Source organism: Xenopus laevis, chromosome 5L, assembly GCF_017654675.1.
Source record: "Xenopus laevis strain J_2021 chromosome 5L, Xenopus_laevis_v10.1, whole genome shotgun sequence".
Classification (NCBI taxonomy): Eukaryota; Metazoa; Chordata; class Amphibia; order Anura; family Pipidae; genus Xenopus; species Xenopus laevis.
Genome location: NC_054379.1, coordinates 40,368,379 through 40,381,137, shown reverse-complemented (window position 1 = coordinate 40,381,137; position 12,759 = coordinate 40,368,379).

Below are 12,759 nucleotides of genomic sequence, written 5' to 3'. Positions count from 1 at the left end.
TTATTCTTGCTCATTATAATCAGGAGGCATTTTTAATAAATGGGTAGCTTCAGTGTGGATCCATTTTCCAACTACCTCTCTATTATTCCCAGAGAGCAGCAAATAATATCTGTACTTTAGAGTCTTCACTCTAGATCACTGTCAGGGCCAAATTTACTATCCAGACGGCCCTAGGGCGGCTCCGCTCGCCCCCCCCATCTCCTTTTCCTCCCTATCCCCTCCTCTGTCTCCTTCCCCTCCGTGTCTCCTCCCCTCTACGTCTCCTACTACCTGTCCACCTCCTTTATGTGCACAAAGACACGCAGGAGATGTTCAAACTTCCCACACGCCAGTCTCCAGTGCTCATATTTGGAAGCGGTTGGGCGGCATACTGCCCCTGATATTATTCCCGCCCTAGGCCCAGCCTTTGTGGCCTTGCCACTAATCCGGTCCTGAGGACTGTGGCTTCCAATAACTTCACTCTTTGATAAATATACCCCTTTATGTTTGTGTTGGTTTTATGATGTCTGTACAGTCTTTGATTTTGCAGGGGGGTACATTTAGTTCATTCCATTTTAAGAGACATTACTCCTCCCAGTCAGGAGTTGCTTCAGCAATGCAAAGTCCATTGGGGCAGTAGTCTAGGGATATTCTATGTTACCTGAATATAGCAATTACTATAGCAACTAATTTACCTTATGCCTGATGAGATGTTATATGCATGCTGAGGTTAGAAATACAGCCTGGTAAAATCTTTTGACCCTTCAGACCAAGTCTGTAGCTTATTAGTTCTTGCATGGGGCCTGTCTGCCTGATATTTGGTGAAAATCAGCCATGGATCTTAACGGGCAAGTTTGACAGTCATGTTGGATGAGGACTACATTAGCATGATGATGCTATACTCTCACGATGGATCATCCTAGTAGTGATGTGAGGACCCGAAACCTGCAGGACCCATGGGTTTACCCAGGTTGGTCCCGAACTCAGCCCTCTGCCAACCCCATCTGATCACCTTGTGCTCCACTTTCCCCTCTGGCAGTCCATATTTATGTACTTGCACATGATTCACCCCCCACCCTTTGGTGATATCAGGGATGGCCGGGTCTGGTGTAGAGTAGACTTATAAATACCAGCAAACTGCCAATGGGTTGCTGGCTGGGTGCAGGTTGACTTTTTGTTGAGTCTTACATTATTAGTATAACTAGACCCCTGTTATTAACTGTTCATTTCAGTTTGTAGGGATATGAGACTAATCAACAACACATAAGGAGGCTTAAATAACTTGATAGTAGAGGCAGCAGCAGACAATAGTCTAATGCTAAGGCTCACAAATACTTGTCTTATTTGTGATTTGCAATATAAATTAGAAGAGACCTGCTAATAATAATGCAGTAGCAAAAATAATTATAAAAGTAAAAAAATCTTTATTAGGACATATAGCCTAACACGTTTTGTGCCATAGGCTATGAGTAAGTGCCCGTTTGGCACGAAACACGTTAGGCTATACATGTCCTAATAAAGATTTTTTTACTTTTATAATTATAATTGCTACTGCATTATTATTAGTGGGTCTGTTCTAATTTATATTGCACGTTTTTAATTTTGTTCACCCTTGGACTGGGTTTTTTTGATGAAACCATACTATTAATGCTCTTTAAGTTTATATTTTTGATTTTAGGAACAGAGCTACACGCCACCATCTTCCTTATTTGTGATTTCTCTTTCAGGTGGGGGATATGAAGCACATCTTTCAAAAACACTTTTGTACCGGCTATGAAACTTAAAGCTGTGAATATTTCTCGGCTGATATGTTTGATTTATTGTATGGCAACCACCGAGGTTAAACTAACTGGAAGCAGATGCTGAAAACAGCACAGCTGCCATTAAGGGGCATATTTTTCAAAGATTGAGGTTGGACATTCAATCTTAATAAGGCTTATGTAATCTTAATTGTGTTTCCCTTTTATTTATGGATGATGTCCTAATCAATGTATTTTGATTTTGAAATCCAGAGCTTTGAGATTTGTGGCCAGACAAACTCAAATCTATTGAAAGTTTTGTTGCTCAAGTTCAGCTCTACATTGAATTGAGAAATATGGGCATTAGATACTTGTCTTTCTGTATCTTGAAAATGGCAGGGGGTTCAACTAAAGCATGTTTGTGTCTTTGTACTGTATAAAACTGGAATGTTGGGGTGGGGTGGAATGTAAGGTGCAGAACTAGTCTATTTCCAAAGCTCTATACTTACTGACTGATGCCAACTATCTGAATACAGGGAGTCCTTGGTTTAGCATTAATAAACCACCCACCCTCTGGGGTGTGTTGTCTACTGCGGAGCACAGAAAGGTAAATATAAATATGTACAGAAAGGTACAAATAAATACTATGTTAAGACAAACATTTGTCTAGGTTGCATTTAAGAGGTAAATATACCTGTTCCAACTTACATACAAACCTACAGACCCTGTCTCTTACGTAACCTGTACCCTGCATGGGGACTGCCTGTACATTGATTTATAATGAGCCTGTGGTGAAACTGATCAAATGCATTTTATCTGTCTGAATTATCTGCTTCCGCACACACAGCAAAGGGCCACTGGGAATAGAGGCTGTGGGTAGCGAAAGGTTCAGCTCGAGGGCTTGTGAAGTTCACTTGTGAAATTTGCCTATTATGGTCAATAGATGGCAACAATTAGCTATAGAATACTTTCCATGCTTGTCCAACACAACTGGAAATATTGTGTGTGTGAATTCACATGACTCTTAAAGGAAAAGCAAACCCAAAAGTTAAAAAAACCCTAGCCCCCTCCCCCAGCCTAAGTGTTGCCCCGGGAAACAGGGTCGGACTGGGGGGTCAGAGGCCCACCGGGCTGCCGCCTCAGGGCCCCCTCCGTGACACTGGGTTGGGCTGTAGTTTCGACCAGAGCTGAGGTGCCAAAGGTTGCCAGTCTCTCCCTGGGACGGGTCATGAGGGATCCTGCTCGCCGTTCCCCATTCATAATAAATCTTATGTGTTGCCGGGGCAGGGCGAAACGCCGGATTAAGAGCTAATGCGATTACTGCTCTCATATAAAGGGCTGTCAGTATGCCCTCCATTCTCTTCCCTATACAGTTTGTTTGTAGCGCCTTATACATGGACATCTCCTGTAAGAAGGGCTGTCCCACTGAGGTGCTGCTGCATTTCTGTTATCATCTATCCGACCCTGGTCTCCCGCCGGCCCAGTCTGACCGTGCCGGGAAAATGCCCCTAAGTCTTTACTTACCCTTCTGTGCAGATTCTGTCCAGCAGAGTTCACGGGTTGCATCCTCTTCTCATCGGTAATCTTCGGAATGAGACCGGTGGAGCGGAAATTCACATGTGCCGAAACACACGAAAATTGCAGAAGCGCCGGTCTCATTCTGAAGATTATGAATTGGCTGAAGATGGCGCCCGTGAACTCCACTGCCTGAATCTGCACCGAGGGGTAAGTTAAACGTTAGGGGCATTTGCCCAGGGTAACACTTAGCCTGGGGGGGGGAGGTGGGAGGGGAGTCTATGTAGGGTAGTGGTTTTCTTAACTTTTGGGTTTGCTTCTCCTTTAATACATTTTTCTTTTCTTACTTTTTTTTAAAGCATGTCCTGAAGTTGTATCCATCTCTATTATTACAGATATTTCATTAGGTCTTGGCAGTTTTTAGCACAAAGGTTTTCTTCTAAACATTCCAGTTATGAGTGTATGCACATACTGTACATGCAGCATAGAAGAGTCTTATATCCCATTATTAAAACAAGGTTCATGGACCCCTTAGGGTCCCATCTAGAGGTACATTGTCCTACAGAACCTATAGTTGGAGTTTGCTTTAAGCAACACTATAATATAGTCGTGGGGGCAGGTTCGTTCTCAGTAAGCAAGTTGTAAAGCCGGATCTTCAACTTTCAGTTAACTATTGGTATGTTATAGAACAGGGATCCCCAACCTTCTGAACCCATGAGCAACATTCAGAAGTAAAAGGAGTTGGGGAGCAACACTGGCATGAAAGATGTTCTTGGGGTGCCAAATAAGTGCTGTTATTGGTCATTTGGTAGCGCCTATGTGGATTGTCAGCCTACATTGAGGCTCTGTTTGGAAGTACACCTGTTTTTTATACAACCAAAACTTGCCTCAAGCCTGGAATTTAGAAATAAACTCCTGCTTTGAGGCCACTGGGAGCAACATCCAAGGGGTTGGAGAGCAACATGTTGCTCACAAGCTACTGGTTGGGGATCACTGTTATAGAATTATGCCTGTAATTGAGAATTTGTCTTGTGTTTGTGATGATACTGGATTGTGGGTGTGCCCGGCACCAGGGGAGTCTTTCACATTTCTCATAGAGGTCTAGGATCCATTATCCTGAAAGACTTACACGACATCCGGACTGTTAGCAGTTGTTACAAGTACATACCGTACAGGTTAAATACCACATCAAGGTAGTTTGCAAAATATGGCTCCCCTTCAGCTGCCTTAAGTTTTCTGCCGTGGAAAAGGTAATCACGTTCAGATAACTGCAGTACAAAACCATAGTATAGGATCTGTTATCCGGAAACCTCTTATCCAGAAAGCTTCAAATTATGGGAAGGCTGTCTCCCATAGACTCTAGTATAATGAAATAATTCACATTTTTAAAAATGACTTTTTCTCTGTAATAATAAAACATTATCTTGTACTTGATCCAAACTAAGATATAATTAATTCTTATTGGGGGCAAAATCAGCCTATTGGGTTTATTTCAAGTTTAAATTATGTTTTAGTAGATTTAAGGTATAAAGGGCCAAATTGTGGAGAGACCTATTATCCAAAAAAAAAACCCCCAGTTCCTGAGCATTCTGTATAACAGGTCCCATACCAAGGGTCAGACTGAGCCAGCGGGGCAACGGGAAAAACCCCGGAAGGACCCAGTTCTCCTGGGCTCCACCGACCCAGAAGACACAGGTTTACTTCCTCTGTAGTGAAGAAAATACCCCCATCCCGACTGCTTTCTTACCTATTCCATGCGAGTGACTGGGGGAGCAGGGGATGGGAGCCGGTGGAGGGAGGGCTGGGTAAGAGCTGCAGTGCACTGGGCCCCTCTCGAGTTTTTTTGCAGGGAGGGCCTGGCTCGACATTGTTACACCATTGGGTATTTACATCCCAAGTTGTTTGTATCTGCGGTAGTAGTAGAGGCCCCGTCGACCCAGAAGAAGCAGGTCTGCTTCCTCTATAGTGAAGAAAATACCCTCAACCTGGCTGCTCTCTTACCTAGAGCCATGACCCCATCTTAAACTCTCTTCCTCCTTATCGTTGCATGTCTATAAATATTTATTTAAGTATTGCCTAACGCCTCTGGCTGTGTGATCTTCATGGTATGCATGGTGTTCAAATAGTTAGACACATACATTAAGAAAAACTAGAATGTCCATTATATGCAGTGTATTTAACCCCTGTAATGCCATTTAAAAAGTCAGTGTAAAGTGCCAATGCAAAGTCTACATTTCCCCTTTTCACTTTGAATTTTGAATGGCACATATTATTATTAACAAGTATTTTTAGAGCACCAACATATTGCGCAGCGCTGTAAAATGAATGTGCTTATACAAAGAAATCACATGAATTACATACATATAACATATAGAGTTACATACATAACAACCAGTAACAGTACAAAAGGTGAGGGAGGCCCTGTGCAAAAGAGCTTACAATCTAAAGCAGAAGGGAATGAGACACAATGTGTGGAAGTGGACAAAATCAAAAATAAGCAGATGAGAGATGTAGCATATGGTATTGCATTTAGTAGCTAAACAAAGTGAGGTTAGACTTCTCTAAATAAGTGTGTTTTAAGAGATCTTTTGAAAGCAGAAAGTTTGGGGGAAAGTCAGACAGACTTTGGGAGAGAATTCCAGAGATGGGGTGCAGCCCTTGCAAAGTCTTGAATGCGAGCATGCGAGGAGGTAATTAGAGAAGAGTTGAGAAGCAGGTCAATAAAGGAACTTAGTAAGCAGTTGGGTGAGTATATGGGGATGGGTCCAGAGATGTAGGGAAGGACAGAGTTATGAAGAGTTATTCTTGAATTTGTTTGAATTTGATTCTGAAAGGTAGCGGAATGACATGGCAGAGGAGGAGCGGTTGCTGAGGTGTATAAGCCTGGCAGCAGTGTTCATTATGAACTGGAGAGGTGACAGTCTCTGGCAGGGAAGGCCAATTAATAGAGAGTTACAGTAGTCTAGGCGTGAGTGAGTGAATAAGAATTTTGGCTGCATAAATGATCGTATTTAAATTGACATGATTTAATAAGTGACTGGATATGAGGAGTGAAGGATATGTGGAGATGGGGTAGGTCATTATTTAGTTGGGTTAGGGCAGTTTCAGTGGAGTGTTGTTGTCTAAAACCATATTGTAGGCAGGGGATCCAGTGGTTATTGTTAGAGAGGAATGGTGTTAGTTTGTTGTAAACTAGATGCTCAAGTAGTTTAGAGATGAAGGGTAGCAGAGAGATAGGTCGGAGGCTATCACGATTAGAGGGATCAAGAGAGGGTTTTTTTCAAAATGGGGGTGACAAGACCATGTTTTAGTTGAGATTGAGAAGGAAAGATTCCAGTTGAGAGCGAGAGTTTAAATAGATGAGTATATATAGATGAGTTAAGGCTTTGATTAGACAGGCATTGGCATTGCGGAGACGTTTGGAAGGAATGGGATCAAGCAGTGCCGGGCCAAGTTGACCGGGCGCCCTAGGCAACCCGGCCGACTACGTCACCCCCCACTGTTCGACGCATTTGCGCAGAAGAGCGGAAGCAGTGAGGCCGCTCTAGTGCGCATGTGCGGAAGCGGCAAAGCCACGCAAGTGCGCATGCGCGGAAGCGGCAATGTCATGCTAGTGCGCATGCGTGCTAGAGCGTATATGCCATTTCAAAACGCCAGCCAGTGTGCATGCGTGGAAGGGCGCACACGCATAAAAAAAAACAACTAAATTGCAGCCGGACTAGAAGGGCTCAGAAGAGGTACGTGCTTAGCACCCCTCTGCCTTTGCGCCCTAGGCACGTGCCTCTTCTGCCTACCCCTAGTTCCGGCCCTGGGATCAAGTGGGCAGATAGTTGGGTGAGAAGAAGCCAAATGTTTGGAGACTTCAACATCAGTGACAGGGGAGAAGGAGCACATGAGAGACTGGGGACTGTGGAGGAGGGGTAGTGAATATCTAGGTTGGTTTAATAGTGTAATGTCCCTTCTGATAGTGTCAATTTTGTTTATTAAGTTCTCAGCAATATGTTGTGCAGAGACAGATGTGCACAGGGTGGGGAAGGGGAAAGAAGAGTGTTAAAGGCAGAGAAAAGTTGTACAGGTTTTTTTAGAAAGAGAGTTAATGAGTGTAGATAAGCAAAAATAGTGCTGGAAGACAATTTTGAACACTACCACAATATAATAAGTCCAGTAGAAAAACAAAAATCATGGATAGAGGATATACTCACAGTTCACCCCAGTCCAAAGGTGCAAATATGTAAAACAACCTCAAAAGTTGTGAGTTTTCCTCCAAACGATAAATCAAAACGGTAGTAAAATTACAAATACATTTATTAGGACATTGCAAATGGAGGCCTAACAGGCACGAAACACGTTAGGCCTCCATTTGGAATGTCCTAATAAATGTATTTGTAATTTTACTACCTTATAGATTTATTTTTTGGAGGAAAACATACAACTTTTGAGGTTAGTTAATGAGTGTAGTAAAGTATGTTTTTTTGGCTAGGGAAAGGCTGGTGTTAAAAGAGCGCAAAGCTTTGTAGCTCCAGAAGTCTGATTCTAAGTGGGATTTGCACCAATGATGCTCATAAAACATTAACCATTAGTTTGGCACTATCAGTATTCGTAAAGGGGTTGTTCACCTTTAAACTAACTTTAAGTATGATGTAGAGAGAGATAGCCTGATACAATTTGCAATTGGTTTTCATTATTTGTGGTTTATGAGTTTTTTAGCTTTTTATACAGCAGCTCTCCAGTTTGCAATTTCAATGATCCAGTTGCTAGGTCCCTAGCTACCATGCATTGATTTGAATAAGAAACTGGAATATGAATAGGAGAGGCCTGAATAGAAAGGTAAAAAGAAAAAGTAGCAATAACAATTAGGGGCAGATTTATCAAGGGTCGAATTTCGAAGTACAAAAAACTTTGAAATTTGACCATCGAATTAAAAAACTTCCAATTTGGCAATCCTGGGATCGAATAAAAAAATCGAATTGAATAAAAAAAGAACGATTAGAAGTTTTTCAGCAATCGATCGAAGGATTTTTATTCGATGTGTAAAGACTTAGAAAATGGTTGTAGAAGGTTCCCATAGGCTAACATAGCACTTCGGCAGGTTTAACTTGGCGAAGTATTGAAGTTGAAGTTTTTTTAAAGAGACAGTACTTCGATTATCTACTTTTTTACTTCGAAAATTCCCTCGAATTCACTTCGACCCTTGATAAATCTGCCCCTAAATGTGTAGCCTTACAAAACATTTGTTTTTTACATGGGGTCAGCAAACCCCATTTGCAAGCTGGAAAGATGGGAATGGGGATCACTGACCCCATATAGGAAAAACAAATGTTCTGTAAAACATGTTTTGTTATTGCTAATTTTTACTTTATACACGCTACTATTTGGTCCAAATGCATTAAAGTCAATGGGTGTCCGAATCATTTTGATGCGCAGGACTATTTTGACGCGTCAGTTTTTTTGACACATCGGATTTTTTGATGCAGCAGATTTTTCGTCTGCAAATTGTCGCCACAGTTTCACAAATTAATTCACTTGCGGTGAAACCCTGAATTCACCAGACACGTGAATTCATGTCTGTCTAATTTATTTGCCCATCACTATTGCTCATCTTTCTATTCAGGCCCTCTCCTATTTATATTCCAGTCTCTTAGGGCTCTTACATTTTTACCTGCGCTCCCCTGCGTTCCGTTTTTCTGCGTTCAGCCGCAGGGGATCGCAGGAATAGACGCATTACATTTTTTCCAATGGGGCTGTACTCACACAGGCGCGTGTAGGCGCCGAACACAGGTTGAGACGCAACATGCTGCATTTTTCCTGCGTTCGGCGCCTACACGCGCCTGTGTGAGTACAGCCCCATTGGAAAAAATGTAATGCGTCTATTCCTGCGATCCCCTGCAGCTGAACACAGAAAAACGGAACGCAGTGGAGCGCAGGTAAAAACGCTCGTCTGTAAGAGCCCTTATTCAAATCAGAGCATGGTTGCTATTGTAATTTGGACAACCAAAGGGGTTATATGGTTTTTAGTCCCACTGGACACTGCTGTGTTATTGGATACTAGGAAGGCTAAAGGTGGCCATAGACGCACAGATAATATCGTATGAAACTAATCTTCGAGCCGGCCAATATCAGCAGAAGACTTGGATATCTGTTAGTGCTGAATAGTCAGCTCTACACGTGTATATTGAAATTAACAATCTTTCTTGGAATGATCTTTAGGAAAAATCGTAATTGTAACATCTATGGCCACCTTAAGAACCAGGAAAAGCCAACTTTGAAGGAATGATACTGGGAGCCCTAGCCGAGTGCCCTTCTTACTCACTTTTATGGAATCAGTTGTGCAAAGGACAATGGTTATTCTGCTATACTGGACTGGCCAACCTTCTGTCTCCAGAGTAATGTTCTACTCATACACTAAGGGGGTTATTTACTTTGCTCCGAATACCTGAAATTCCCAGAAATCTGAAAAATTCGTGATTTTTTTACAAATAGGACTTTTAAAAAAAATCGAATTTTCTGAAATTTATTAAACCCAGAGGGCTAAAAATCCCGAATATTAAAACCACGGCATCTCAAACCTGTTGAAATTACATAAAAGTCAATGGGAACAGTCCCATTGATTTTTGGTTGTGTCGGGGGGGTTTCGGACAATTTCACAATGTTTTTGGAGCTTTCGGAGGAAAGAAAAATCGTGAAATTCAGTGCTTTTCCCGCAAAGGTAATTTTCGGGAAAACGTAATTAATAAGCGTGGAAAACCCAAGCGGGTTAGATCGGAGTTTGTAGCAGCCGATATTGAGATAAATTGGGACCTTGATAAATAACCCCCTAGAAGTTTAGTGGCTAACCTAAATGATAAACTAATGATACAATAACCCTGTTTGAAAATTGGAGAGTCACCCAGAAGCCAAAGTGTAATTATTTAATAATTAACTGCCACTCACATTGCAGGTAATTGGTTTATGCAACTGTAGGATTCTATGATCCATGTTGTGCGCAGTCAGGACTAGTATTGTTAGTGTTTGTGCTCATATTACATTTCATTTACAACCTACACCACACTACATCATGCGCTAATTAAAGAACTGATCGCATTTCCCATTTTCTGTGAATAATTAATCAACCTTAATTATTTCTATCTGATAAAAAGGGCATTCGATCATTAACTATATATCCTGAAGTGGCTGAAACTAAGGGAACCGTATATCATACACTTGTCTAAGGAATTTTAATGCAGGGGCGGAACACTAAGCTACAGCAAAGTAATAATGAAGTAAGAAAGCTCAACAACAACAACATCATATACACAAATGCCTCACGCCCAGTTTCATACATTTTTTTGCTTTGTTTTGATGCTAGGTTATTCATTTGTGCCTCACGCCTTTCAATCAAAAATGTAACTTTTTTAAAGGCATCCTATGCTAATAGAAGACTAATAGAAGTTCCATGGCCATTCCAAGGAACAAGGTAATGGGTCCATTGCTTTTATAGAAATCACAGACCTCCAAGGTGACTGCTGATATTTGTTTTACATTTTAGTAGTGGGAACATTATTCTATAAGATCTGGTTAGTGTTTTGCTATGTGTAAACTGTCTGCTCGGAGCAAGATGGCTCAAATGGGGTTTTTAGAAGCAGGAGAGTAGCCTAAAACATCCATCCAACTCTAGTGCGTATAAGAACAGGGTCAGTTTTAAAAATAGTGCTCCTATAGGCCACCCGCACCAATCGCACCCCCCACCCCTGCACCAATCCTGCTCGCACACCCCAGTACAACCGACCCGCCTCCAACCAACTCCCATGCAATTGCGCTTGCAGTTACCTCTCACCATCTTTGATGCTGCAGACACAATCGTTGGGGACTGGGTGGGTGGCATATTCAAACAACTGTCAAAATCTCCTGCCCAGTCCCCAGTTTAGATGCAGCCAGTGGGCGGCATGTCACCCCAGCAATTTGCCACCCTAGGCCAGGGCTTTTGTTTCTTATCCAGGGCCAGATTTGTGGGCAGGCCACAGAAACATTTAAGGAACAGTAAAAATTAAAGTATTTTAAAGTAATTAAAATATATATATACAGTTAGCATGCATTGGTAAAAGTTGTGTTTGCTTCAGAAAGACTAGTATAGTTTATATAAATAAGCTGTGGTGTAGCCATGGGTGCAGCCATTCAAGCTGGAAAAAAAGAAGAAAAGGCACAGCTTTTACCAGTGCATGCTTACAGTATAAATATGTTAATTACTATAAACCTCTTTCATTTTTTGGTGTTACTGTTTATTTAACATCTTGTGTAACCTTTATAAGCCCTGATTCAGTGGCTGACAAGCAGTGGTGTAATGATAGGGTGAGCACTGGACCACTCCCCTTCCATATATAAACTGAAGCCCTGCAGCGTTTTTTCATTCTGCCTGTGTGTGCTTGGAAGAGCTAGTGTAGGGAGAGAGCTGTTAGTGATTTGAGGGACAGTAACTTTGCTGGCTAGTAATCTACTTGATACTGCTCTGTATTGTAGGGACAGAACTCTGCAGGGATTTGAGGGACATTTAAGCTTAGGTAGCTTTGCTGGCTAGTAATCTACCTTCTACTGCAGTGCTCTGTATGTAGCTGCTGTGGGCACTGCTGCTGATCTCTCATCTGCTGACTGCTGCCTGTAACCCAATAGTCCTTGTAAGGACTGCTTTTATTTTCTTTTTAGTTTTTTTACTTTGCTACTATAAGAGCCCAGTGCTACTAGTCTAGCTGTGTTGGGGAGTGGGACTGGTGTGCTGCTCCTAGTAGTTCAGCACCAACCAGAGTAATTTTTTTTTTTTAATATACATATACATATTTTTTTATTTTACTTATCTTACTGTTCTTTAACGTGTCCAGTGCTGTTTGCTGTTCTTCATAGTAGTGCACCAATAGTAGTGCACTTGCAGTGCCACCTAGCTGTGTGAGCTTTTTCACATTCCGTGTCCAGAAACATCACCTGAGTGACGTAGTGTGATTTCTGCCCTTTACAGCACAAAACGCAGCGCTGTGTCAACAATGTATTTTTCAGAAACATTTTTGCCCTTGATCCCCCTCTGGCATGCCACTGTCCAGATCGTTGCACCCTTTAAACAACTTTAAAATCATTTTTCTGGCCAGAAATGTCTTTTCCAGCTTTTAAAATTCGCCTTCCCATTGAAGTCTATGGGGTTCGCGACGTTTGCGAACCGTTCACATTTTTGCCCGGAAGTTCGCGAACATGTTCGCGAACATTTTTTCCGACGTTCGCTACATCCCTACTTCTCAGTGTATGATTTTTATTCCTTTACCCTCATTTCGAGTCCCCAACCTACGGCTCACAAGCAACATGTTGCTTACACCGACCCCTTGGATGTTGCTCAAAGCAGGTGCTTATTTTTGATTTCCAGGCTTGGAGGCATAAACACCAGGTGTACTGCCAAATAGAGCCTCCTGTAGGCTGTCAGTCCACATAGGGGCTAACAATAGCCAATCACAGCCCTTATTTGGCACCCACAGGAATTTTTTTAAACTTACGTTGCTCCCCAACTTTTTTT